This window comes from Pomacea canaliculata, linkage group LG6, assembly GCF_003073045.1.
Source record: "Pomacea canaliculata isolate SZHN2017 linkage group LG6, ASM307304v1, whole genome shotgun sequence".
Taxonomy (NCBI): Eukaryota; Metazoa; Mollusca; class Gastropoda; order Architaenioglossa; family Ampullariidae; genus Pomacea; species Pomacea canaliculata.
In genome coordinates, this window is record NC_037595.1 from 28,627,052 (window position 1) to 28,654,885 (window position 27,834).

At 45.0% G+C, this 27,834-nt stretch overlaps 1 protein-coding gene across 1 annotated transcript in view; it reads right to left on the bottom strand.

Annotated features, from left to right (window-relative positions):
• LOC112566315 (zinc finger protein jing-like) overlaps positions 1-27,834 on the bottom strand; it is a 59,951-nt gene that overhangs the window by 23,935 nt on the left and 8,182 nt on the right.

Sequence of the window (27,834 nt, forward strand, 5' to 3'; positions counted from 1 at the left end):
AGCAGAAGCTGTCTTCAAACAGTCCTGCCCTGCACGGTCGCCACCAACAGTCGACTGGTGATTGAGACACCTGCCCTGCCCCAGTGCCAAGTGCCACGACAACAGAGGGCACTAGCTGCTCGTTAGCCGTCGTGTGGTCATGGTGTACACGAGGGTTTAGAGTCCACCTCCTCAAAAGATGCCATGGTCTACAAGAGGACGGCAGAGATGAACTAAACAAGCAAGTCCGTTGGTTCCAAGTCTCCGCACGCGAGAATTGAGAGAGAGAGGGAGGAGAAGAGAAAGAAGAAATAGGGCAAGAAAGCGCTGTCAGCTGTTTATTAAAGAGCGCGGATTAATTATCGAGCTGTCTAGACTTAACCCCGAGACACAACTGCACGTCACGCTCCTAGCTGCCAGCCAAAGTGCGTGCGGCCTCTGCTTGCGCAAGGACCTGGGGGGACCTCTCACCGCCTCCTCCTCCTCCCTGCGTCGTCTGCCGCTGACGACAACACGCGGGCTTTCTCTCGTCTGCCCCGCGCCCCGTCATCTGCTGCACACACGCACACACGAGCTAGCACACACGCACAAGCACGCGGGCACACACACACAGGCGCACACACACACACGCGCGCACACACATACACGCGCGCACGCACACACACGCACAAGCACACACACGAACACACACATACGCGCGCGCGCGATAACCCACGGTAGTCTAAGTGCACGCAGTTGCCTGTCTTGGACACTCCCCCTACCTTCTCAACCTCCGTCCATGGCGTCACAACACAAAGGTCGCTGACAGACGTGACCTAGGTGACTGACGTGGCAGGTGTCATTGTCACGCCGACTGACATCTCGCCTCTCTAGAGGCACACTATCGAGGTCAAGGTCTCGCGCTGACTTGTCTTTGTCGGCGAGAGAATAAAGGCGAACCGTAGATTATTATGTTCTTTTGGAGGGAATCCAGACTTGCAGTTAACAGAAAACAATAATTTGCATACCTACTGTATCGTTCGAAGCTCGCATGTCCATTTCTTTTTTTAAAAGTCCGAAATAAATGTAAATATAAATAAGCCAATCAGAACGCGCTTAACGGGTCACGTGAAATCTATGATTACTTCCCTGTCCCTGATTTATTTACTACAAGTTTGCTGTTTATGTACTTGGTTTTTTGTTTGTGTGATTTTTTTTGTTTTTTGCTTCAGTACTAACACTTTGTGCATGAAAATGTAGCCCGAGATGTAAAATATGTTGCAGGCATTTTTGTCTTCTATAAACCATAATTATCATCCTGCGGAACACGTTTCAACTAACCTAGCTTGGCTTTACTACGAGGAAAATAAAATTTAAATTTCACTTTCAAAAGAAATCACCTCCAGAAAAAATTACATAAGCAAAACTGATTACATCTAAAAGATATTGATTTCACTGATGGCAGTCATCAAGACAAGAGCAAACCCGCTTCCCTAATATGAAGTAGTCCAAAGTTTTATTTCTTTTAAAAAAGCTGACAATGTCCATGTCATTTGTTCGAGGAGGCACGCCCTCTCTTTTTTCTTGATAAAAGCGAGTGAATGACAAGGTGAGGAAGACAGATGATGTCCTTGACACTGATCCTCCTTCACTGATGGCAACAGAAGCCCTCGGTGGAGACAGCTGGCAAAGTCACCGTCTGGAGGGCAGTGAGCCAGCGAAGGAAACATTCGATTCAGCTTCAAAGAAACGAATAAAACAGCAACAGGAAACAGTTTGAGCCCCGCCAAACATCTGGAGAAAACACTATCTGACCGCATCCCTCCGACCTGTATCAGCATCAGCGCACTCAAACTCGCAAATTATGTCGGCACCGAGGGTTGGTCATCCCTTCCGTAAAACTGTTTCACATACTTCTTGTCAATTAATTGCTAAAAGAATTAGGGTTAAAAATTTTTACCGATGATCCATTTTCTTGAAAACAAATGTACATGTATTCAGTTAAAAAAAAAAACTTGAATAAAGAATGCAGTCAGCTCCCTTTCCCAAATAAAATTTCTTCGTACCGAAGTTTTGCACTTGGTTCTTACATTTTACTTCATAGATGATTTTGTTTTACTTAATTGCTTGTTTTCTATTGCACCGAAGGTCACTAATTTTACAAGTTAATGCCTCGTGATGTGCTTTGAGACAGACAGAGCCTGAAATTCTTATTTCAAAAAGCTAGATTTTTGGAACACAAATATTCCCGCAGAAGTGTCCTGTCTACTCCCACCCACCAAACAAAACAAAAAACAAAAAAAAACTGCATTACTTTATTTCAGAAAGCCCATGTCGTTCAACGGCATTTTCTCAACATGAACCTGGTTAGTGGCACATGTCTTTACTCACCTTCAATAAACCAATGTGTTCAACACAGACTCAGAATATTGTTCCCTTCTCTCACCACCTCAAGTCAACTCAACAATTTGTCCTCACCGGCACGTTACAAGTCATCCCTCTCCAACGATCAAGTACAAGCAAAACGATTTATCTTCTTCCCCCATCCCATACCCCACCCCGGGTGTTCGGCGTACCCGTGTCACGGACGTGTTCAGCAGTAAAACTGCATGCAGGCTGGGTGAGAGTCCCCTGGTTAAACAAGGTATGCACTTCCTGCCTTCTACATTCACATCGCCGGGGATCAAGCTTCTTCACAATCATTTAATAGGTCTCAAGGCCTATTACCGTTATGATACGAAAGCCAACCTTTTCCCCTCCGTCAACGCCGGCGCCTGCAAACTCCCATTTCGATGCAGACAGAAAAAAAGATGATGAAACAAAAAAAAAACCAAACCCAACAACAACTGTGTGCCCTTTGTCGGGTGGTAGCAAGCAGCAGCGACAACAGAATTAAGAGTCCGTACACCTGGGAGAAAAGGTTATTAATTTCATTGCGTCAGGAAACACAACACTACCATCTTAAAGGGGAAAAGACATCAAGTTGGTATCAACTGATATATTCTAACTTTCTGAATCATGTCCTATCAAAGTCTGGAGGTTGCAAAACTTTGGGCCAACTCAAGGAGACCATGTTCGCGGACTCTTTCTGGAAAGAAAACTAGTGACGTAGACGTGGCCAGCCCGAACTTCAGTTTGTTATCATCTGATGTAGGACAAGTCTGCAATCTGTCTAACGGTGAGATTATGACAAATGTTAAGAGGGTTGTCTTAGTTGTCTTGTGTCCTACCTGTGAACAGCAGGTACACTGTAAGCCCAACTCACTACCTGACTTGCTTCGTCCTTTAACGTGACGTCATGGCTGTTAAAGATGGCCTTTACATAACCAAACCGTCTCTGTTCAAATCGCGGGGAAAATCTGTCTGCCTCCAGAAATAATCTGCACGTTTGCAGACAGCACGTTTTAGATGAAATAACACCAGTGACGACTAGACTAATATTTTGGGGGTTGAAAATAGAAACAAAAACAACAGATCACCGTTTGGGCTCTGACGTGTGTGTGTGTACGACGTTGTAATAAACACGCATGGAGGAGACCTAACCCACCTGCCCTCTCATCCCCACCACACTCCACAAACTCTTCTCGACTCGCTCCTCTGACAACCGACCAACGGATCGTAACGACGCATGCGTCAGACCTGCTGAAGCAGCACGACGCGGCGATGTACGACCGGTGGGCGCAGCAGCAGCAGCAGCAGTGATGACGTGCGCGACGAGCGTCTGGCGTCCACACTGACGACATGCTGTGCGCATGTGTTTGTGTTCTTTGTCTCTCTGTCCGCCAATTCCATCACACCTCTGTTTGTCTGACTCTTGTCATATATTTCATTTATTCCACCACCAACACCACCACCCGGATTATGCAGCGAGTACCCTACAAAGTCGATAATAAAACCGATAGATTCGAACTCGGCGTCCACCCAGAAACTGGCATTATTCGCCATCCTCCCATCAGGCCAGCAATTTAACTGCGTGCTCCGTGATGGGCTACAATCTCACCAAACTCCTCGCGGAATTTCCATGTGTATGCACGGCAGCCCGTGTTTACACGAGATCCACAATCTGGCAGAAAAAAAACAAAACAAAAGAAAAAAAAAAAAGGGATAAAGCTCATCAAGTCTTGGGGGAGAAAAAACTCGGACTATCAAGGTGTGAAAAAAAAGCTGTCGTCAAATTTACCTGTTTAGGCATGGGAATAAACCGGGTAGGACGTTAAATTTAGCCGTGTGGAGAGGTTAGGTGGAGGTCCTAGTAAAAGCCAAGTCTACCTGTTGGGTTTAATTCCCGCGAAAGTGTTGCGGGTTAAATTTAGCAGCATGTTCAGGGTTACACAGTGAGGTGAGGGTGGATGGTGGAGGAGAGAGAGTTTGCTGAAAGGTTAAGAATGGGGTTTGGCTGCATGCCATGTGGGGGGAGGGTTGGTACTTGTTTCTATAGGTCTGACACTAGCTTACCGGGCATGGATGGAGTTCGGTATGGGATGTCGTGCACGTGCACCCGTCTGACCACACGACAGACAGTTGTGAGGGTATGTAAATGGTGTTTGTTCTACCCCATCAGCAAGTAAGACTGTGTCGCGGGAAGCCTAGTCCCGCCCTCTAAACAGGTGCTAAGGAGAACTTGCATGTGCAGCAGGAAAGATGTCAACCCGACAAGCCCTCTCACCCCGTTGGCTGTGTTTGTGCTCTGTATCGCTGACACCCCGAACACCCGGCAAACAACGTCAGCACGCGCGTGGCGCACGCCTGGCAGTTCGAATCCGCGGCGTGACCTACCTCCTCCTTCCCCTCCTCCTCCTCCACACACGTGGCGCTGACAGGAAACAAGCAGGTATGTGTGATAAGCACACCTGTCGTCGTCGTTGTCGCCGAACGTGCGTTCTGCACCCCGTTCCCACCCTCACACCCCGCGCGTGCGTACACCAAGACCAGCTCAGCTCCACAGACGCTTTTAGTCAAGTTACAGAAACACCCTCGCATGCCACCCGACGATTTCCGCCTCGCGTTCGGCGCGACAGTTCCCCCCTCATCGGCCACATGTGTCACCACCGCGCTGTTGTCAAACGTGTGCATGCATACCCAGCTCCCATGCTGAAGTACACGGATTCCTCACCCCAACTTCCTCCTCGCTCTCCTTTTATTCGTTTCAAACATGTCTGCGCTAAGACAAGACAGAAAATGCCCCTGTGTTCACAGAGTAGTTAGGAGTTAGTCGATACACAGTCGTAAGACAGATCGTTTATATGTTCCCCAAACCTATATCCCCCACTAAGATGAGTAGTAAGTAAATTTAAAAAAATCTGATACAATACTCTCCCTCAACCGCCCACACACACACACAGAGCAGAAAGAAACTGAAGGATGGTGTAAAAACATCACAAACATCATCGCCGCGCACCTGACTAGGTGGAGATGGAGGTGCAAGGGAGGGGGAGGGAAAGGCGTTGATCGGATGTCAAGCTGTCCTGTGTCTTGCCGCACCCACCCGACTTCCGCCTCCACACACCCGAGCGTAAACGCCATGTTGACATGAAGCTTGTAGTCCTCCTATCCTCTTTCTTCCTTCACGAGCTGTGCCAGAGAAGCAAGGCAACTCCCGCTGGCTATTAACACTCATCACATCGTCGGCATCGCCCCTCGTGGCCTGTGGGGCCGAGTCACCTCTGCACTTGTTCTCTACTCAATGAACTTGCAGCACACAGGGCGGGGAAAGTGTCAGTAAATGCCGTGCATGACTCAGCGACTAATTTTCTCCTCCCTCCATCACCCTCTCCTTCTGTTCAGGCCTCGGCTCTCGGGCATGCGAAGCGTGTGTGTGTCCATTTGTCTGTCGCTCCTTAGATGGAGTGAGGGTTTCAAACATTCGAAGATGCTACCTCCGAATGTTTGCAAGGACGGTGGTTAGTTTCTCATAAACTATAAGAAACTCCATGTACCTGATTTCTGATGAGAAGAGGTAACAATGCAAGCAGCATTGGGGTTAACAAAAAAAAAAAAAAAATTTCTGGTCGAAATTCTTCGAATATCACGACCCCATCCCTCTCCCACCGTATCGCAGAGAGAATAAATTTCGCAATTCTCCGTTTCTGTCAATCTCTCGCCAACAGACACAGTTAGTCGTAAATCTACGTGCCTGTTGTTATCTCTCATACCCCAAACCCCACCCATACATTTCGATGTTCAAATCACGCGGGAAACGATTCCTCCCTCTGGGAGATGCGACTGCTGCTGTTTGGTGCCACCACGTGACTGTGAACTGTGTGCCACAGCGGGGTGGTATTCCACAAACAACTCCCACAACCAATCTTCTCAGAACTCGGAAAAATCGCTGACGATGTGTGTTGTGTGGGTGTCAATGGGTAGGTGGGTGGGTGGCAGTGTTTCATCACCTATCACACAACGCATCTGCAAGGCAAAACACCTGTTGCACCTAGCAGCAAAGCTGTCCGGCGGAGGTGTTGGGGTAGCAGTGATAATGTAAAACCACACATTACAAAGACCAAAAGCTGGGGAGGGTACTTTGGCTAGGCCTGTTTCAGAAGCCACCGATTGACTAATGTATCCTTTAAGCCTCCTCCCCTCACACATCATAACACGCGATGCTGCTTGATGATCCGCAATGCATCACTGCAACACTATATGCATCCTTCCCTCCTTCCTTGCACCCTACATCTGTCTGATTATCCACCCACATGTCTTCCCCCTTCTTACCTCGTCGTGCTCGCCTCATCGTGTGGGGACATCATGATCCCAGACGACAATAATGCCTTCTCTCTCTCTCAAATCAGAACTCTCATTTAGGGTAAAAACGGTTGAGATGCCCCCCTCCCCGGAGGAATATTTAATCCTTTTCCGTGTATCCATCATGCACACCAGTCGCTATGAGAAGCTGATAAGTCGACGACCCGACACGCTCCACCTACTTCGTGTACTGAACGATGAACTGTTTTTATTTTTTAATTTGTAATTTCTTTGTCTCGTAAAATAAATACACGCACGTTGGCAGAACAACAACAGCCTACAAGGATAAAAACTTGGTGTAAATGGGATTGAGGAGTGTCTTCTTTCACGTTGAATGTTCCCTCTTCAGCTCAAATGTTACTTTACAATTTTCTAAACCACAGTTTAACGACAGCGAGTACTGAGGAAGACCTTCCACTGGGAAAAAATGAGGATACACGAGACCAAATCATGAAAAAACAACAGAAGCCCGCATTTATACACTTCTCTCTTTTTGTGTGTATTTGTGAACAAACAGGCTTGAGTGTAAACGGATACGCAGAAAAATAGTTTTATTTGTTTATTCTTCAAGTCCTTTCTCCATAGAAAGGTGTCTGAATAAATATTTGATGTCTAACCTAACAATCACGCGAATGGGGTGTAAACACCGATCTCTTTAATAAAAAAGCTGCTTAAAAATAGAGAGAAATAAAGGTTTTAAAATCATTAGACTGCAACTTTCATCGGATACAATCAACCTGAACAGACTCCCCGGGAAAATCTGAACGAGTCATTTTAATGTGACACAAAGCTATCACCTGATTAACACTGGGTATTACTTTTAACCCTCGCTAATCAAAAGCGTTAAGAAATAATTCTAACAAAGGATGTCGAAGGTAAAAAAGTCATAAAAGCCCTTTGAATAAATCCTTACATTAACAGATCACAGACACCTAACAGAATCGTTATACTTACCGAAAGAAAAGAAAGGTGAGAGAGAGAGAAGAAAAAATGCTAACACCGTACATACACATACCTCAAACGCAAGTACCCGAGATCTGGACACATGCACTGGTACAACGGAAACCCCATGAGCAGCGTTGCACGTTCTTTTGATGCCAGCTGTCTCCAACAGTGAGGCGATCACAAGCGCCAACCAGCGACAATATCACCTGGGGAGGACAGGTGGGTGCGGGTCGCGGGAGTGGAGGGGGATTATACCGAGAGAGAGAGATCCTACGCAGCCACTTTACCTTCTTTCATTTATGCCGCCGTCAACTGTCGCACCCCAGTCCCTTCCCACACCGCGCGCGTGGACCGCGAGACATCCGCGAGACTCCGCCGACAACGGTACGCATGTGTGGCGTGGGGGGACACGGGGCGGGGAGGAAACACTGCGCGCGCACGCGCATGCTGGAGGCCACGAAGCAGAACACACACACACCAAGTTGGCTTGATGCCACCGCTGGCGAGGGGCTGAGACTGGGTCAAAAAAAAAAAACCAGTTTAAAGGGCGGCCAGGGCTGCGTAATTAGGTTACACCTCTCATCCGTGCCAGTGAAACAGGTCACGAGTTGTCGCTACGCTGCTGGAGATGACGTCACAGGCCAGGATGACGTCAGCACGCCGTTATTATTATTTTTATTTTTATTTTTAATCGCCTCCAGGATGATGGCGAAAGTTTGAGATGAATGAAGAGGTGGAGGGTTAGGGGCAAAGGGGAGGGTTAACGGAAGTTCGCAAGGTTGTGTTTTTTGGGGTGACAGCGACGACGGTTGATGGGCGACATGCCCTCCCAATGCAGGGCCGGGTGTGTGTGTGAGGGAGGGAGAGGGAGGGAGCCAGGAGCGAGCGAGCGAGAACAGACGGCCCGGCAATCAAAGCGTCGAGCGGGACACCGACATGCCCGGGGTGCGCGAGGCGACGTTTAGTGCCTACAAATGTCTTTACCCGACGTTCGACTCTCACCAGCTCCAGGGGTGGTGCCTCGCGCCGCCGTGACCTCATGCCATGCCGCTCGTCCGTCCATCCATCCGTCCGTCGAGAAGCGAAGATAGTTTCGCTATGCATTCTGCCCCGCACTATCACAAGCCCCACCTGCTGATGCACAAACCCACAAGCACGGACAGGCTACCAAATTTGAAACTTAAAGGACAAAAAACCCACTAAGCCTCTCTCCCACGCGCCAGTCAACAAAGGTAAATTTTGTGTACACCTTCTCAGCCCCTAAAAAAAAGGTTAAACACTCGCAGCTTGAGTCTGTTTTTTCCCCTCACCCGGCTCGTCAGAGATCCCTCCTGAAGTGTCGCTGACGAGAAACCACAACGTGGTGAACCTATTTATACCCACACCCTCCCAAATTATCACCAGCAAAATGCCGAGGTACAATACAGGATGGGGTTAGCATGTGCACGTGCGCGTGCGTGTCTGACTGCTAAAAGATGCTACACAGGTCTGCTGGCAGGCAGCGGCACCAGGTTCTTGTGGTCGGCACCTTTCTCAGACGTGCACTAACCTTGCCAGCAAGAGAGAAGAAATGCGGGTGACTGCATCAAAAGACTGTAACAGCCACTAACAAAAGACAGACCAGTAAGCCCACATCTTTTAGTAGCTCTCCATTCTGCGGGCAAATCCCTCTCTAGGATTCAAATCAAGCTAAAAGCTACAGGGAAAGGAATGTAGGAAAGGAGAGAATACATCCAATGATAATGTCAACAATGACTTTTCTTCCATTTTCCTCCATTCTCTTCCAGCCATTCTACCTTCTCCACCCTCATAAAAATAGGTAGGTGTGATCAGACACCAGTGACAGAAGGGGGTGCTGTAAGGAACAGCTGAATAGACAAAAAGAGGTGTGGGTAATGAAAATTTCTTCATGAAAACACGTATGATTTAAGAAAATAGCTAGTAAGATAAATTTCTTAAAATCTTCCCCACCCTATTAAAAAAAATACAACAAATGACAGTGCTAACTTAAAATGGATTGCTGTTCACATATAAATACTCACAAAAAACTAGCAGCCAAGGAAAAGTTAAAACCTCAAAAACAGCCTGCAATAGCCAAGGCAATAAAGACAAGTGCTGGCGCATGCTGATTCCAACAGAAGAATGCTAGTGGTAGATAAGTATACAAATTTTAAAAAAATTGCATATCTGTACCTACCCATGTAGCGACTTGTAAGTATATAAGCTTCCAAGCATATTAAGTAAAGTTCCCTTTCTAGTACTAGGCACAAATTTCAGTGTAGCTATTAGATTCCAGACATGTATCTGTCCTTTTAAAAAAGTAAGTGAAACATGAGATATATTTCGTGGCATCAAGGTATAAAGGGAGTTTGGCTGGCTGAACTCTTCAAAGTCAACATTTGAACTTTGAGATGAAAAGAAAATTCTCTTTTGATAAACAACCAGCTTTAAAGGCCGTGTAATATATGTTTTAAGGGATCATCTAATGGAAGGTCTTTTGCTCTTAACATTTAATTCTAGGTTTCACCCGTACTATTATTTATTAAGTAAAAGAAAATGGAGTGCACTTTTAAAGTCCAAGGTAAAATATTATAAGACCCACTTTTTAAAATGTTTAAAACGCTATAAACTGGACAAAATACTTTTTACTGCCAAGGCTGTTCATATAAATAATAATTTTTAAAAAGTGTGTTAACAGGTCATGGAGAAAGACTTCTGAATAAAGACCCTAGGCAGTTAACCATTTTGTGGTGTAAACAATGGACATGATGAACCACTTCCTTCTAGTTTTATTTTATATTGCCTGTAGGAATGTTCTACTCTGAATGAATGTGATGTCTTTGAAAACTGATCGTGATGTGTTTACATGACTCTGAAATGAGAAGCAAGTTTAGACAAATAAAAAAACAAAACAAACAAACAAAATATAGCAACATGATTCCCTAAAGAGGCTTGGGTCCAGTGCTAGCCACCTTCCAGGTATGGTTTCTAATGCTAGCTGCTGCTCAGCTGGGCACATTGTTCTCCAGTGAGTTAGACATTTCTTCTGTCAGAATAAGCACACAATGGTTTTTCGGGGAAATAGAGAGAGATCGTGGTGTGGGTGGGGAGGGAAGAAAAAAGAGAGTGCTAAGATGAATAAAACTTAAGATGAATGAAATAAAAAAATAGGGGCATACAAAAAAGGAAGAAATGAAAGAGGAATAAATAAACATAATAAAAAAACCAACAAACCAAAGATAAGAAGGAAAGAATGAATAAATCGATGTTTGTGTTAAGATGAGGCAGCAAGGTAAAGAAGATGAAGACACTGACACACAAATTTAGAACTGTTTAATTAAGCACATGGCCTACAAAAAAGCCTGGACACAAGCTCATCGTCGAACAAGATCAAAAAGCAGAAAACATAAGCAGACTCACTTTTCAGGAAACCACAATTTTACAGGCATTGTGTAAAAAGCCAGGCAGTTCCGGCACTGCAAGTATTTTATTTACTGCAGCAAACTACAAGTCACCCAGTCCAAGCAGTCATACAAATGTGAAGGTTTCTCAGTGTCTGTTTATGCCCACTGCACCAACACGTGCCAAGGAAGTTTTGCACCACTTCTGACCTGCGTCCTCTGTCAACCATCAGAAACAGTTAAGTGCTGGTGCTATCAAGGTCAAGTGATCTCCCACCCCTACCACTTCACTGGCTATAATATTTCGAATGTGGACAGCAGAAGCTAACAATATATTTCTTTTTTTAAATTTCAGTACAACTCTGTGCACGATACCTAAAATCCGGGTGAACGTCACCATCCGGTTCTTGAGATACATGTCTTCAAACAACACCAAGTATAAAAAGAGGTTTACATGGACACACTGATGTTGTCAAAGTTTCAACCAATGGGAGAGATGGACCACATGTAAACTGTGTACAAATATGATGTCACATCTGACCTGATATGGGATGTTAAAAGGCCTGTATCTCAAAAATAGAGGTTGGAGAGGAGGTAGGTAGGGAGGTGGGATATTCATCCATATTTTGGGAAACAGCATCCTGTTCTGAGCATTAACCAGTAATTAGGGAAGAAAGCGCGCTCTACTAGATCTTTAACTCTGTGCATTTCACTCTAAGATGTATAGTGGAAAAAAAAATCATGTCCACTTGGCAGATGAACTAGAAACTCTGAACTGCACAAGAGTTCACACAAAAAGGAACACAAAAAATCCCTACTTTTGCTCATCTCTTTGATGAGTGTTCCAAAGGAACAGATGGACAATTCTGCACACGTGCACGCATGTTCACGCAAATTTTATTATAGCGCAAAAGCCCACAGCATCTTGGAATCGCTGCACAGAATCAGCTCGCTGTTTGTGAAGGAAAGGAGGGTGAGAGGAAACCTCCAGATGAGATTAGGATGAAACCTGATACAGGCCATATGGGGTCCAGCACTCTGGGCTAATTAATACATGTGGGCTTGTTTACTACCAGCACACCCTCACATCTCCTGCAAAATGACAGACCCTGCACTTTGCAATGTCTGCTGTGAGAAATGCCGCACAGCTTTAGATCATTTGCATGTATTTGCACATGCAGGCAGGCCTGTGAAAGAATGTATATTGCCCTCCTCCTTCCCCCACCCAGCAACACACTCATCTTTGACAGCTGCTAAATGTCTTGCCTTTCTATCATAAAAGGGTCCGCATCAAAATAACAGTGCATGCATACATACTTTCACCTCCCAGTGAGAAGAAAGTGGACACTTTACCTAGATATCTTGAAACGCTTTGTGCATGGATACGCAATTCACTTTGACAGGCTAGCATTGTGCTTCTCAGTTATCAGAAAGGACATGCTCTGGTGCGGCCACGCCCATTTTCTAATGATGAGTCAAGCCATGAAGTATTTTTAGAGTTTTCTTTCTAATTCAGTGTCTAGGCCCCTTCCATCAAAGGTCTAGTGTTTTGCAACTTTTGTTTCTTTCATTATGAGTGTATAGGCTTAGTGCAAGATACTGTTTTACAGTGAATACCTCAACCCCCATTTCCTTTTTAAGATGTGCACCAACAAACATCCCCATCAACAAAAGGTAAAAAATACAAAAATATAATCTAAAGAGAAATGTCATGTTTGTGTATGGATATATCTAATTAACATATGATGCCAGCTCTCCTATTGGCTGTAAACTTTGACAACATAAATGTGCGTATGTAAAACCCTGATGTCTGTGTTTCGTTTTGAATGTGGTGATGTTTGTAATGGTGTATCTCAATAACAGAAAAAGGATATTCACCTCAATTTGGTGAATTAGGTAACTCTTCCCAAACCAAGATTAGAAAAAATGCACTCCACTAGACCTTTAAGTCTGACATAATTAATCTAAGCAGAATTTAAATGTTAAAACTGATTCTATCTCTTCAGTTCTGCAATGAGCAGACTCTTGAGAAGTGTATTATGGTTATGTAGCTCACAACACCTAAACAGAACAAAAAGGTTTAAAAACTGCTCTTGATTCTGACTATTTGTGGCCACTTTTGAACTTGCCTGTGTTGTAAGGTGTGGCTGGCTCCCATGAATGCACACAAAAAAGGTTTCATGAAGCTGGCCAGCTACCAGACCCCTGACAGTGCAGGTTTGTTCCCACCAGTCAAAACACACACACACGTGCGTGGGTCTTTTCACAGCAATGCCTCAAAGCTTGGCTTTCGAGGAGCCAGCCGACTGTTGGCTTTAGGTGTGTTTTGACCTCCCTATGGGAGGTTGTAAGTTTGGCTGATCTCTACATGATCATGACATTCCTTTGTTGTAACTAGGTGTTTGCTTATGACTGGGATCGTTGACACAATGAGGTTTGTATATACATTTTTTACTCTAAACAATGATGGCATGAGTAATCACACTTAAAAAAAACTTTTATAGTTTATATAGGTACACCCAGAAAAGGAAATCTTTCTAATTTTAAAAAGTGATACAACATTTACATCAATTATACAAGAAACTGCATGGTTATGCTCTCCTAGAATACTCCCTTTCAAAGAGATCTTTTACTGAGTGAAGACAGTGCAAGTAAAAATATCCAAAGTAGGATCCTTCAAAAAGTTCAGACAGTTTATTTTCATGGATCTTAATTTCGAATTAAGTACTCTGCTTTTTCAGTTCAAAAACTTTACACCAGGGGTAGGCAAACCATGGCCCGCGGATGTCTTTGGACCGGCCCGTCTGACAAAATGTGAAGTGCACTTATTTTACATATTTTTATTTAGCGTTTTGATTGCAATGTAATTTATGAAATGTTAGAAATCAGCAGACCATAACATTCTAACACAAAGTACAAATATAACATGGCTGACATGTCTGATGAAGTCGTTAGAGAGCATCGAGGGCAGCTGTCTTCAAAGGAAAAAAAAAAGTTTTATTGTGCTTAAAAGTGCATTTGTGAAAATATCTGTGAAAGTACATTTCAGGGAACTGCTGAATGACAGTGCACGGCTGTTACAAATGACACACACTGCAATGCCAAACAGGCAGCCCATTAGATGTCTGTCAGAGAGGCCACAGAACAAGAAGGACCAGCTGTGGCGCACCCGGTCAATGAATGTATGTAAATAGACTAGGACTAGGTTCATTCAGCTGTGTCGCTCGTCCATGAGTCGTGACTCTGAATGCAACACAGTGTTCATGAGTGAGTGCTCAAAGGGACCCCACAAAGCGTTGCATCCATTTTTGCTGACACTCAATAACCTTCTCTATACTGCATGAACGAACTCTCACACAAGTATATTGTCTCACCACACACTCTTTGTCTGCTCTTTGACAGTCTCTGCATCCTCCCTGGACAAGGAAGGACTTCCGAAGTGACAGTTACTATAGCAACAGAAGCTGAGGGCCTAGATCCTAGATGCTGTTATTTTCCAGCAAAGATTGTGCCAGGCATTGACTAATGAAATCAATCTTGTCTTTTGTTCACAAGGACTTCGTGCACCTGTGCTTGGCCCCCACTCCCACCCCTTTTATGGCGTCCCTCCCCCCTACCCCTAAGTAGAGCAATTATTTTCTTGAGTTATATCAGTCCGCAGAAAGTGCACACATAATGACAGGTCTGTCGTCTAGATAGCTTGCATTCTTTGTTGTAGATGATGCTGGATGCTAATACAAGATGAAAGACACAGTGTCGCGTGTCCCCTAATTCCCTTGGTGAAATATTATCAAAGCATAAAACCACAAGCAAAACTCCACGCATCTCTCTTGGCCATGTGAAGGTCCATGGTCCTTTGAAAGAGTAAGTAGGCATCGGGTGGGCCAGTAGTAGGTGACAGGACCGGTTTATTGATTTCCTTGCAAGGAAAAACACAATACCCTCATAATCAAGGCATTAACATGGAATCCGACGCAGCTGCTGAATCCGATTTGAAAACATTGACGCGGCACATGCAAGTTAAAACTTGAAGCAAGTTTGTAGTGAACTGTGTGTGTGTGTGCGCGCGTGAGCTTGGAGAAAAACTCCCTGATTGCCAGCCCTTTGAACGAGCATGAACCCCATCAAGAGCGAGAAGAGTGTACCCGGAAACGGGATCTTCAAACCCTTCACTGCAGTGTCATGGCAAGCAAGCATTTGACCGCATCTTGTGTCTTCCTCGTCTATAACGGATTAAATTTCAGGCTTCTAGAAGAAATTAAAAGCTCACAAAAACAAACAAAACACCCAACTCCAGATCGTAAAATAATCAAATTAAGTAAGGGTTTACTACCTGGCTTGGTATTCCTACTCATACCCCTACTCTCGACACACGCTTTGCTTTCCACAACAATCTGTCCTATGCCAGACCTACCCTCCGTCCCCAACAATCCCTCCCATCCACACACCCAGACATGTACACGGACCCCTCGGTATGTGGGTCAGCGCCCGCCTGCTGTCTTGCAGACTCCCGGCTACTGTACCCCACCCCCTACCCCCAATCTCCATCTCTTCGACCAGTCCATCACCGGCGTCACATGCACGAGACTGGTTCTGCACACGAAACTGTCCTCCCACCAGTCATGCCCTCCACATCCTCCTCTCCCCTCATCATACAACTCAGCACTCAAACACAAGCACAGGCCGTGCCAACCGATCTTGCCAGCTTGCCCTCTAAAGTTTATTTTGGTTTGTGGTCAATGACCGACGGAACTAGGTCTGTCAGGGAACAGAATCCGGATAAGGGAGAGAGAGAGATCGCCCAAACGCTGGTAATCCATATTCTGGTGAGGATAGAAAGAGAGTGGCAGGTGGACGAGAAAAAAATGCAGACGTGAGACTAGTGATTCGGGTGGGGAATGGACACAGCTTTGGAACTGCTGCTATCTGAAACTCCATCTGCACGGTATTATCAGTCGATTCACTTAATTTCTCAAAGAAATCCCTCCCCAGCTGCAGGCCGCATGTGACCCACAGCACTGTCAAGCCAAGCGTGGATCGTGCAAAGCCCTTTACTCACACGACACTGAGATGCAAAAGCATGATGACATAAGGATTTTTTAATACCCACCCCACTACCCGTCCCTCAACCCGGCAGTTGAGCCTCTATGCTGCTCTGTATTTTAAACTAAAGTAAAGGTCGGGAGGACTGGGAGGGGTTGTCGCCTCAAGAAATTACAAAGAACGTCGATATCAACGATTGCATGGAGACACGGCTGGGGAGAGTCAGTGAGTAGACTTCAGGCGAATGGGAGGAAAGATAAAGGTCGGGGGGAAAAATGTACTCACAGCCAGAGGAAGAGCTCCGCCGATCCCATTCAGGCTGTGTCCGCGGTGGGGCCAAGCATCAGAAAGCCGCTGGCCGGACAGGCTGGATGGGTTGGGCAGCGGGAAGGAGGAGGAAGCAACGGGGTGTCCACTGTCCAGCGGCACAAAGGAAATCCACGGGCACCAGTGCGCACGCGCTCTCCGTCCTTGGGGAGGGGGAAAGTTGGTGGGGAGGAGTGGAGAGGGTAAGGACCTAGCGGTATTTCTTGGGGTCGACAGTGTGGTGAGGGCGGGCCGGCCTCCACTCTAGGGCAAGCGGAAGCTCACAGCAAGAACAGACCTCCGCTGCTGACACTGCTATTAGTGTGTGTGTGTGCGAGAGAAAGAGTGTGTGAGAGAGAGAAAGCTCGCCTTTCCACCCCCTCCCCCTTAAACACACCATCACCCCTCATCCTACCAGTGTCTTCGACCCCCCCCCTCTTCTCCACCTCCCTCCCTTCATCAACTCCCACTGCCTTCATACCCCCGGGCCACAGACGAGTTCAAGTGAGGGAGGATGAGGACCTGACAGGACGCGCGCTGCAGGTCGCAAGTATCATATTTTCTTGATCCGCCACCCCGTAATCCAGCGTCCCCACCCCACTTTCCTATTCTCCCATTCGACACCCCCACCTGGTCTACTGAACAAAATGCTATCGAATCCCCCTTTCCCCCCACTAAAGCAAGCTGTCTCAGTGATTCGAATACCACCCACCCCATCCCACATGCTAGTCAGCAGTTACGTCTGTCACAGGGTTGTGAACCCCACAACTTTTATCGACGAGATGGATTCTGGAACACTCACGGATTTGTCCTGGTCTCTAAGATCAGCTGCACCGACCACTGACCTTCTGACCGGCTCTAACAGTGCACCCGCTCCTGCGATCATTCCAAACGTGCGTTCCAAGAAGCTGGGGGACATGTAAAAATGATGTTTGGGCCGAGTCCTCCCCCTCAACCCAGTACTTCCCCCGCCCCGCCCACCTCGTCCTGCAGCTCTTGCTCTGCTTGATTGGACTGTCCTCCGATTGGGTGCCGTCTGCGAGTGGAACTGTCGACCCCTCCCCCTCCCGTCCCTTTGTCCTCCCGAACTTTGTTGATATTGTCAGGCAGAAGTGGTGCACAGTGCTGACAGCACGCCTCCCTCCGAGGTAATGGTTAGCGGCACACGTTCAGTAAAACACAAACTACCACAGGGTGAGTGGTATCAGGGTATTATTATTATTTAATACCACTTACCTCCCGCCAATCCTGTCAGCATTCGTCTCATCCTGAATTTTCATTATTTGTAATTTTATGGTTCTTCAAAATGCCTTAAAAGGGAGGAAACGCTATGGGAGGGGAATACTATCCACACCCTGTGGAAACCAACTTAAAAAATGTAAATAAAAGCAGAATATGTTATTGGGAGCGGTTTTATTATCTACAACAAACATCTTAAAGAGTACAGCATGAACACGATTTCATATTCAAAATGTCTGCTACTACTGACTTTCAATTATCTTACAGGAATATTGTCTATGCTGTCAGTCTCGATACCACTCCAGGATGTGCCAAGAACTTTGTTGCTATTCTCTCTCTTGTGGAGATGATTTTAAAAGTAATGTAACCACATAAGATACAGCTCCTTCTGGGCATCTCATCTTCTGTCCCAATAAATTTTAAGATATCCATCTTCAGTGGTAGAAGTATGAACACCAGAAATGTCTGAACACAATAATCTACTAGTCTGATCGGCTAATTCACAAACCGCTCTTCTTTTCGTAGTCTTCCTCTCTTCCTAATACACATAAACACACAGAAAAGAAAGAAAAAAGAGGCTACTGGGTCGTGCAAATACACAAAAGTTCATTATATCATAGAACAGTAATTGGGAGAGAGTATGGGGAGACTTCTTTACACAGTGGAATGGTCAGGTGTGCCCCGAGAGAAGCCTTGTGGCTCACCTGTGTGGTTCAAGACTAGCATATTTTAATAGAAGCCTTTCAACCCATCCCCTACCCCTCATAACCACACCCTGGAGTCCGGCTAGCTATCATCTGTCTCCCAGACGCCGCTGTCAGCACTGGCCCCCAGTGTCCACACACACTCTCTGAACACGATGGATAACATCATCTGGTTGTCCCGCCTCCCTTCGGATGAGACGGGAGATGTCCTCAGGATTCTCCCTCGGGCATCCAAGTCGTACGACACTAAACAGAGTCTTGTCACTATCTGTGCAGAAAACCAGTCCTAGCTCTCTCTCTCTCTCCCCACCCCCCACCCCCCATATACATACAAAGACAAAAACTATAAGTACTGGGCCATGCAATTCCCTGAGGCCGTAGTCATGAAGCGAAGTTAGGGCGTTGCCCTGAGGTAACAAGGGAAACCCAAGGATAAGCATCTTGTTTCCCAAGTTATAAAGCGGTGCACTCGCAGGTCCTCACTGCACTCAGCTTCTTCACATCTCGTCCCCGCGCCCACATACTTTTTCTTCGCAGATACGAAGCCTGTCATCGGACAATGCGAAACTCTCCAGGTGTGTGTATTTTGGTTTTCAATTTGAAATCGGAATTGTGACAAAGGTGTCCAGTGACGACACGTCACCCGAGGAAGAGAAAAACAACATCAAAACACCAACCGGCAGTGCGTCACACACTCTTCGACCACGCGCACACGCAGCAGGGTTCGCAACAATACCCTCGACAACCTTGACATTCTAGCACACGTTATCAAACGAACGGGTAAATATCACGAACTGTGTTCTGCCATTTCCCTTGTACTTCCTGTCACACCAGCTCCAGGTTACTAAAGGAGAAGAGTGGGGGTTGGTGTTTTATACCCACCAGCAACTAAAGCTATATATATATATCACGGTTGGGCAGCTAGTCCTGTGATCAGGTGCCACATACAGAGACGAGACTAAATTCAGGACAGCCAATCATCGCTGTAAACGCAATCCTTCCTCTACCCTCCGGGTTTGAAATTAATTAAAATGTAGAAATGACTGATTCAGGATTTGAGGAACTGAAAGAAGTTTCGTAGTTATTCTGTCATTCCGTTGATCATGTTTGGTGCCCCAGATGCTGTACAGTCCAGCTCACAGAACACCTCCTTACCCGACAAATGTCGCCAAGATTTCGATTAACCCTTGTAACACGGCTTGCACTAGTTTCCAGACTGTTTGGCGCACCGTAACATGAAATCCAGGACACTGGGGTTTATTGATTTGCATGAACCGAGGCGATGTCCCCCCTTCTTCAAAAGTCTTCCGCGTGCATCCCTCCTTTGGACCCCAAGCACGTGGTTCCGTGACGTCATCGCCACGGGCGGCCATGCCTGGGAGCACCACGCGACTGATCACGCAGCGGGTCTGGCATTCCCAGTCTCACCTCCCAACCCAGCCTCCCATCACACCCTAAGCCCCTGGCTAACCAGGGGATTATGTGGAACGTGTGCACTTTCTTGTTAGGGCCAGTGAAGACGGAAATCGGCGAGGTGCTTACAGATGTAGGGAGGGATGTCAAAGCACTAGGCGCACCCTGCTTCTAGCGGGTACAGCTGAAGACTGAAGACAGCTATCGCCAGGGCAAGGTGCCAAAGAAGCTAACGAGCAGCCACTTAATGTCATTTGTCACTCCACCACCACCACCACAAACAATTAAAATTACACACGATTAAAACCAAGCCTCTCAATGTCAGCCAGTGGCGATAAATATTAAAGATAGGTTTATCTTGGCTTCACAAATAATTCCATCCGATAATGTGACATCCACAACCTGGGCTTGAAAGTGCGCGTGTAACTGAGGTCACCGGTCATTTCGCCCCAAGACTACATCGCCCCACAGCCCAAGTCAAATCGTCCCAGTTATATCCATATCATACCAGGTAACAACACCGAAAAGCCGATTTGTCACAGGCAAAAAGAGGAATCTGTCACCGATGACACAATGAGTTATTATCAAATATCACCAAAAGGCCATAGTTGGGACGACTTGACTCAGTCTGAGGGGCGAAATGACTTACTGGCTGTTAACTTTATATAATTTTGCTCCAGGGAAAAAGTGTGTGAGCGGTCTTGGAGAAAAGAGCATATCATATAACCCCTCCCCCGAAAAAAAAAACCCAACCTTTTTTTTTTCCTCCCACTTCTAATGACGATTCATGTAAGCAAACACCACAAGCAGCGAGAACTCTTGACTACATTCAAGATCCGCGCTGTGCAATTTGTTCTTCAGGACTGCTCCACTTAAAATTTTTTTGTGATCCGAGGGTTTCTTTTTCTCCATTTTAAGGAAAGACAAGGCGCACCTATCAAGGACCTTTCGCAACTGGACATACCACCAAACCCTCCCACGTGAGTTGGTCCAAAGTCCCGTTGCTTTGGCAAATGTTTTGGACTTCACTGAGCATGCTGAATGACATTCCAATGTAATGAACACTCGCCCCCAAGCTACTGGTTTCCTGTTTCCTTTACACCCAACTCAGCTCAGCTTGGTCAAATGTTCGACATTTGCACGTGTATGAAGTGCCCTTAGATGAGCGTGAGCAGTTTTCAACTCTTTGCCTCGCCTTGCGGATATCAGCTTTGGCCAAGCGGAACTCCCTTGTTTGACCGAACTGTTTGCTGTAAGCCATGACCGCTTTTCTACCAATCTGGCATTCCACTGTCCTCTCTCTACACATATCCATGTTACTGATCTGCCTCGAAACAACTCGTCCTGAACACAACTGTTATCCTTTCTGAAACACCTTTACCCCATACCCTTTTCTACCAACCATACTCTCCCCCTCACACACACACCCAACAACACAGTTTCTTCTCCCGCTCACCATCTAAACCTCTACTCTCCCCACTGCAAACTTCTACTTTTTCTTGTGCCTTTCAAAGACGGCAAAGTTTTCATCTTTTCACGATAAAGCATTTAATAATCAAGCAACGTCTGATTGATTTGAATTTGAAGCAGCAGCTTCAGCTGGCTGACATCACTTATTGTGTCCCTGCCACCAACTTCTGGCGCAGCTGCCCCCTCGGCAAGACCACAGGTGTGGCGATGCCAGACGAACGACTGAGGGGTAAGCCTCGCATACCCACAACTTTCTCCCGTTTGACTGACTCCTCCCTCCAACCCACATTCGTCGTCAGTATCGCACATCAAAGGAAGCCTGAGAAAGAGTAAGTGGCCTACTTTCACCCCCAGCCAGTCTCCCACCCCCACTGTAGACTCCAATATTTAACACATTTGGGAGCTTATCCCCCTACCCCACCCCAAAAAAACACAACATAGCTGCGCATCAGTTACTCCGGCATTTTTTTTCTTCTTCAGGGCACATGGTGGCTAACTTGCAGAGGTCATCCAATAGCACAGTCGCTCCACTGGGGGTCGAGGGAGGTACATGGGTGTTGGAAATGGAGGCGAGACATTCCGCTAGTGAGTCCCATGCTGTCTCACTTTCTCAACAACACCCAACCGCCTCTCCACACACACACACAGCCATCAACTGTTAGACAGGGAGGTAGCGCACCTAGTCCTTGTGTTACCCGCGAGCTTGAACTGTTCAACTTCCCCATCTACTGGGCTGGCGAATGCTTATTGTTTTTACAGCAGGGTATTTATTTTATGTCCATATATGCCCTGCAGCAAGACCTCATCTCTCACACATAACTTTTACTTTGATATGCATCAGTGTTGTTTCTTTTTTTTTTTTCTCGTTGGCAGGCTTCGTATAAACTGAAAAATTGTCTAGGTGGCAACCATTTAGGTTAGGGTTAGTAACAAACTGTAAGCCTTTAAAGCTTTTCATTATAGTTTTTTTAAAAGATTGTTATAGTACAAAAAATTGTCTGAAATAAGTACAATTTCTGAAATAATCTTCTGTTTCTGTATTTTGGCGATAAAATTTAAACAACTATTGGGAAAACTTTATTTGATCTGTTTCTGTCACCAGGATTTTTTTTTCATATTTTTGATTGCATTAGTTTGCCAAAATATATCTTCTGCGTAATAATATAATCATACATTGTTTGCCTAATGTTTTTAACCAATATTTTTAACAATAATTTTCAACATATGTTCCAAATAAGATGGTGCTTTTACATTCAAATGTATTTTTGTATTTTTAATATACCAAACCTTATTTTCATCAAAACTTTTACAATTATATACAAACATTTTGGACTGTATGGTAGCTTTTACAGTTAAATCCTGTCTCTTGCATTTAAAAAAAAGTTTTTATTATGTTCTTATCATTCATTCCTTCTTTCTCCATTTCTACAGAATACAGCTTCCCTGCATGTCTTGTAACAGAATTTGACAACTGGTAATGTCATAGGGCAACAAGTTTGTTTTTTGTCATTGTTTTTAACCTCAGCCTACATTTCAGCAGAATTTTTAAGAGAACCCGCTAGCTTTGCTTTTTTGCTGTCGATCCAGTTGATGTCGGTGGCGTATGCAGGCCATGGTTGTGCCTGGAGGTCTGATGACGTGCACACAGAGCCCGGATGTCTTGCAACTGCTATCATCGGTTTTTCTCAACCCCTCCTCCCATCCCCGAAATAAATAAATATTACCTACAAAACTATATAGGGAATGAGGAAAATGCACAAACGAGACGAAATCCTCCTGTTTCTGTGACACATCACACAAACAAAACTTCTGCTTACCTACCCCACCAAGTCCCCACCCCACATACATATGTAAAGTTCCACAAACGTGGTCATCATTTTCAAAACGTTGTATTTGAATTTAGCGAATCGGTGCTATAAATGTCAAATATCTTACCTACGTCAAAGCGTTCAGGTAAACACCCAACTTATTTCTACCTTTCACTTTCCGCATTCACTGCTGCACACAGTTTCTACCCACCTTTGCCCCACCCCTGTTCCCCGTTACGTAAAGGCTGTGAAGTGGTTAGCAACCAATGACGCCGATCAACATTTTATCTACAACGCTTCCCGGGAGCTGAACTACATTCGCCGAAGGGAGGTGGAGGTGGAGAATGAAGCAGAAGGTGGGGAAAGGGGTAGGGGAGGGGATGCCTCACAACAACGTCGTCAGTCGTTACGAGAAATACAACCGCCAGGGCGAAAAAAAAAAAAGGGAAAATCGATGCTACAAATAACGTCTGCTTATCACGTCACACAGCCATTGGATTGACGCAACCCAACGGCACTGGCGCACGACAAGGCTCGGCGGTGAATGAACTGCTTGCGTCACCGCTCGTGGCGTGATTAAATCATGTGACACGAATAAAATAAAATTAGTAAGAGGAAAAAAGTAGAGGGGAAAAAAATAAACACAAAGAAATGTTTTTAAATTTTTTAACGGAAGACGAAGAGTTATCTCCCTTTGTCCACAATCAACCCGCCATTTTTTTTAACTGAATCTTTGTTTCTGTTCGTCCAGCCCACGCATCTTGGTTCGTCTGCGCACAACGCGATGTTTTTCCTCATACAGCAACTCGGGGATGGGAGGAATGTTCGATAGAAGTCTGCAAGTGATTAACTAAAGTCTGACACCTTGGAGAGAGTGGGTGGCTGAGTAAACGTGTGTCTGCCAACATGCGTAGAGATTCATTTTGGCTTTCTTCGTATTTTTCTTTCTCTCTCTCTTTCTCTTAAGCAAGAGGACGCCAGGGCGTGGTTCATTCAGATGTAGAACTGAAATAAGAAAAATTACATGACGACGCTAGTCTGAAGAAAATTTCGCAATCTTCATGCGCAATGAGTGTTCGCGATTCAGATAATTGTATGTGGACTATAAAAAAAAATACACACACACAAACCCATTATTCTAAATGCACACGATCTCAAACATATTTACACGCACACACTACAAATGCGTAAAGGTTGAGCTACTGATGTCCTACCACCGGAGTCAATCTGCTTGTGTATCCCTTTCTCTGTGCCACGCATCAGACGAGAGAAATTACTTTTAACCCATCGCTTGGAAACAGCTACCCCACCCTTCTCCCTTCAGACTATTATGTCAGAAATCTCACTCTTTATCTCTTCTAAAGAATCATTTTGTCCCGCACAACTGGAACACATGCAAATAAAACAACGGATCTCTTGCTCAACGGACATCACACTGTCATTATCTCTACGGTATCTATGCGACATAACATCAAGCAAGAACAAATTCTTTTAAGAGAGAGAGAGAGAAAGCGAAAGAAAGAAAACTCGACCATTTTCACTAGCACCAACTAATCATATACTCCACCGTCTTCACAGACTTTCTTCCCTCTGTCAATAAAAGCCAAACGCCAATAACATAGCTTCAGTCCTAAAGCCAAACGGGTCGAGTTCCCAGCAGTCGGTTTTGTTTCTAAGAGTGAATAAAGAGGAAAAGGATTGAGGGAGCGGTCAAGCGCATAATATTGCCATTTGTTGGCTGCAGACGATTTCCCATTCAGACACCATTATTCTCTCTTCTTCCGTGCGTACCTGCTTGCTGGATTACTGTTGAGCCAGTGCTTTTACAATTTAGATAAAGTGTGCTTCCTGGTGGAGTGACACCAGTGGTTGGATTGAACTGATTAGAACTGAAGAGACTTTGTTTTGGTGACAGTGCGTGCGTGCATTTATTAAAAAAAAACCCTTATGCACACAAAAAAGCAAGGGTGTTACTACAATGTTTTAGAGTCTGGTATACATCAACGAATTGGTGGATAGGTGAATATCACGGATAGAATTACAAGGGTGGGAGAGACGTGTGCAAAGAAACGGGGCGGACAGGGATGAAAAAAGAGAGTGAAACGGGAGAAACGAACGCATGCTAATTCTTGTCAGGGAACGTTTACATAATTATCCCAATAAAATGTTTAAATTAAATACACACCTTGCTTCTTTTTTAAAAAAAAGTTTTTAATCCAGGCCATACGACTGATGTTTCAAATGTGACATACGCGCAACGTGAAGGACAATCCACCCGCAACTCGACTCACCCTTCCACACACACACACTTCCCCCATGTAGTACTGACAAGAGGGAAATGGGGCAAAGACTGATGGAGGAAAGAAATATCTGACTTCAAAGAAAAAAATGGGCGGAGAAGGGCTCCCCCCTCCCTTCCTCCAAAGGTCGGGGGCGGCCTTATGCGCGGAAATACGATCCAGTACCACTGCAATTAGGTGCAAAGGGACGAGATTTCCCTGCTCGCTCGCTCAATACGACATGTCACGCATAGACAGAGGGGAGGGAGAGCGTATTACAGGGAGGGACAGGAGGAGGAGACGGGACGAATCGGAAGTGGGACAGAAAAGTCGTTGCAACGTCTGCACACACCGAGCGCCTGACGCCAAAAGACGACCATTGACGACGGTGAAGTCTACATGATGCCAACCCTATCATTAATGACGACGCGACAGGCCGAGGGAAGAGGCTGGGGGCTGCACAAGACATGTGGGGGAGGGGAAGGGAGGAGGAGGGGCAGAACAAGAAGGATGGAAGAAGAAAAAAAAAATTAGACCTGACAGACTGAGGTACAACTTAAGGAGACAGAACGCCACCGTCTTTATCTAAACGGAAAGCCGATGAAGGACGGTGAACGGTTGCGTGGCGTTAATGGGTTACCTCTAACGACCTCCGCGCACACCCAAAAAAAAAAAAGCTTCCGAGCGCTTCTGCCTGTGCACGTGTCTACATGCGCGCGCACACCGACCGGTTTTTTTTTTCCCTTTCCCTTTGAAAGTTGAAAAAAAAAAAATCTGAATAAATGTTTTGTGCGTAATAGCGAAAAATACATTTTATGTGCATTAGGACAGTTTTCACAAGCTACTACTAATAATAATCCAACATATTCTCTTGCATCGGTAACAAAATATTTCACACAAAAAAATCACATTATACAAGTGAAAAAAAGGGGTTATGTGTATTATATTTACCAAGACAGCTGTAGAAGTATGAATATTCTAATGCCTGACAACAAAGCCCATGCTTCTGTCTATTATGTTCACATAGTTGCCAGCGTGAGGTCTGTGAGAATGCCCAGCAAACAGACTATACTGTGAAATGTTATCACTTCACCTTAAATTTTTTTTTAAAAGATAATAAAAGGTGTTTGTTGGACAGTTCTATTACCTTGGCCTGCACACCAGTTGTAAGTCACAGCAAGCAAATGACAGAGATTATTTGATTTGTTAATGCAGTGACGTCTTCTGAAAGTAAAGCACTTTGTTCTGGGTCTCACACTGAAATAATAGGATTTATACCACTGTCTGAAACTGAAAGTGCATTTAGGACAGAAGTTCCGTTAATTTCAAGAAATGGGATTTAGAGGTCGATAAACTGAGAGGACAATACTATGACAATGAAAGGCTAAGAATGCTGCGTGCAAAATATGATACTGTATAAAGTGCCAGGCAATGCCCATTCCCCAAGCCTTAGTAAATGATACGGGTAGGAGTTATTTAGAAGTAGTGAATTTCTTTGGATTAATTCAACAAATTCATAATTATTTCTGTCAACATGCCTTCAGTAAGTACTGAAAAAAATAATGTCTCAGATGTTACAGTGAAACCAGATGGAAAAGTAGACTGGGTTAGGTAACATAATGTTCCTGTAGATATTTCTGAGTGCAAGCCTTTGGGGATCACTAAGAATTTTATCGACCCTGCCACTATGAAATTCAAAGCTAAATTTAAATATTTTGCCAGCACAACATAATAACAAGTTTTCCATTCAAACTGCATACCAATAGATGCACTTTTAGAACATAAAAATAAATAAACATTGCAATTTTAAAATTAAGCATAATACATTCATTGAATCCAAGAATGTTTATACATGAGAAAGGGATATTTTGCAACAATGAGTGGCAAGAATAAAAACAAAACTAAAGGGTATGAAAATCCTCAGTTGAGTCACCGCCAGCTCTGACAACAGCAGTTACAGCAGTTTCGTGACAGTGAATCGAAAAATGTAATTGATCTGACATTTGTAAAAAAACTAGATTTATTATTTTAATTCAACCAACTTAATATTTGTCGCTTAATTGCTCTAGTACTCTTACTAATAGTAAAATAAAAAAAATGAGCACAAAATAGTTTGCATGGTGAAATCAGTGTACAAGCAGTGGAACACTTTCCTGCAAGTGTGATATATAAAACTATGAGAAATGATATTTTCCAAAACAGCATTCATCACTTAAAAAAATTCCGCAGGGTGCCCATTTCACTAATGGTATAGTCTGCATAGACAACTAGCATTTTCTGTAAATACTTTTAATCCAGCGCATTCTGCCCCGAGTAGAAAATAACAGCACTTTTACAGACAGACTAACGCATACATACGCGCGTGCACACACACACACACACATGCAAGCATATCACACCCACTCTACCCCACCCTTATCGCCTCCAAGCAACGACACAACAGTAACCGTCCCTCTCTCCATTCCCACCGACAACTGAAGCAGTCCTGGTGACAGATACATAGATCGCAGGCAGGAAAAGAAAGAGA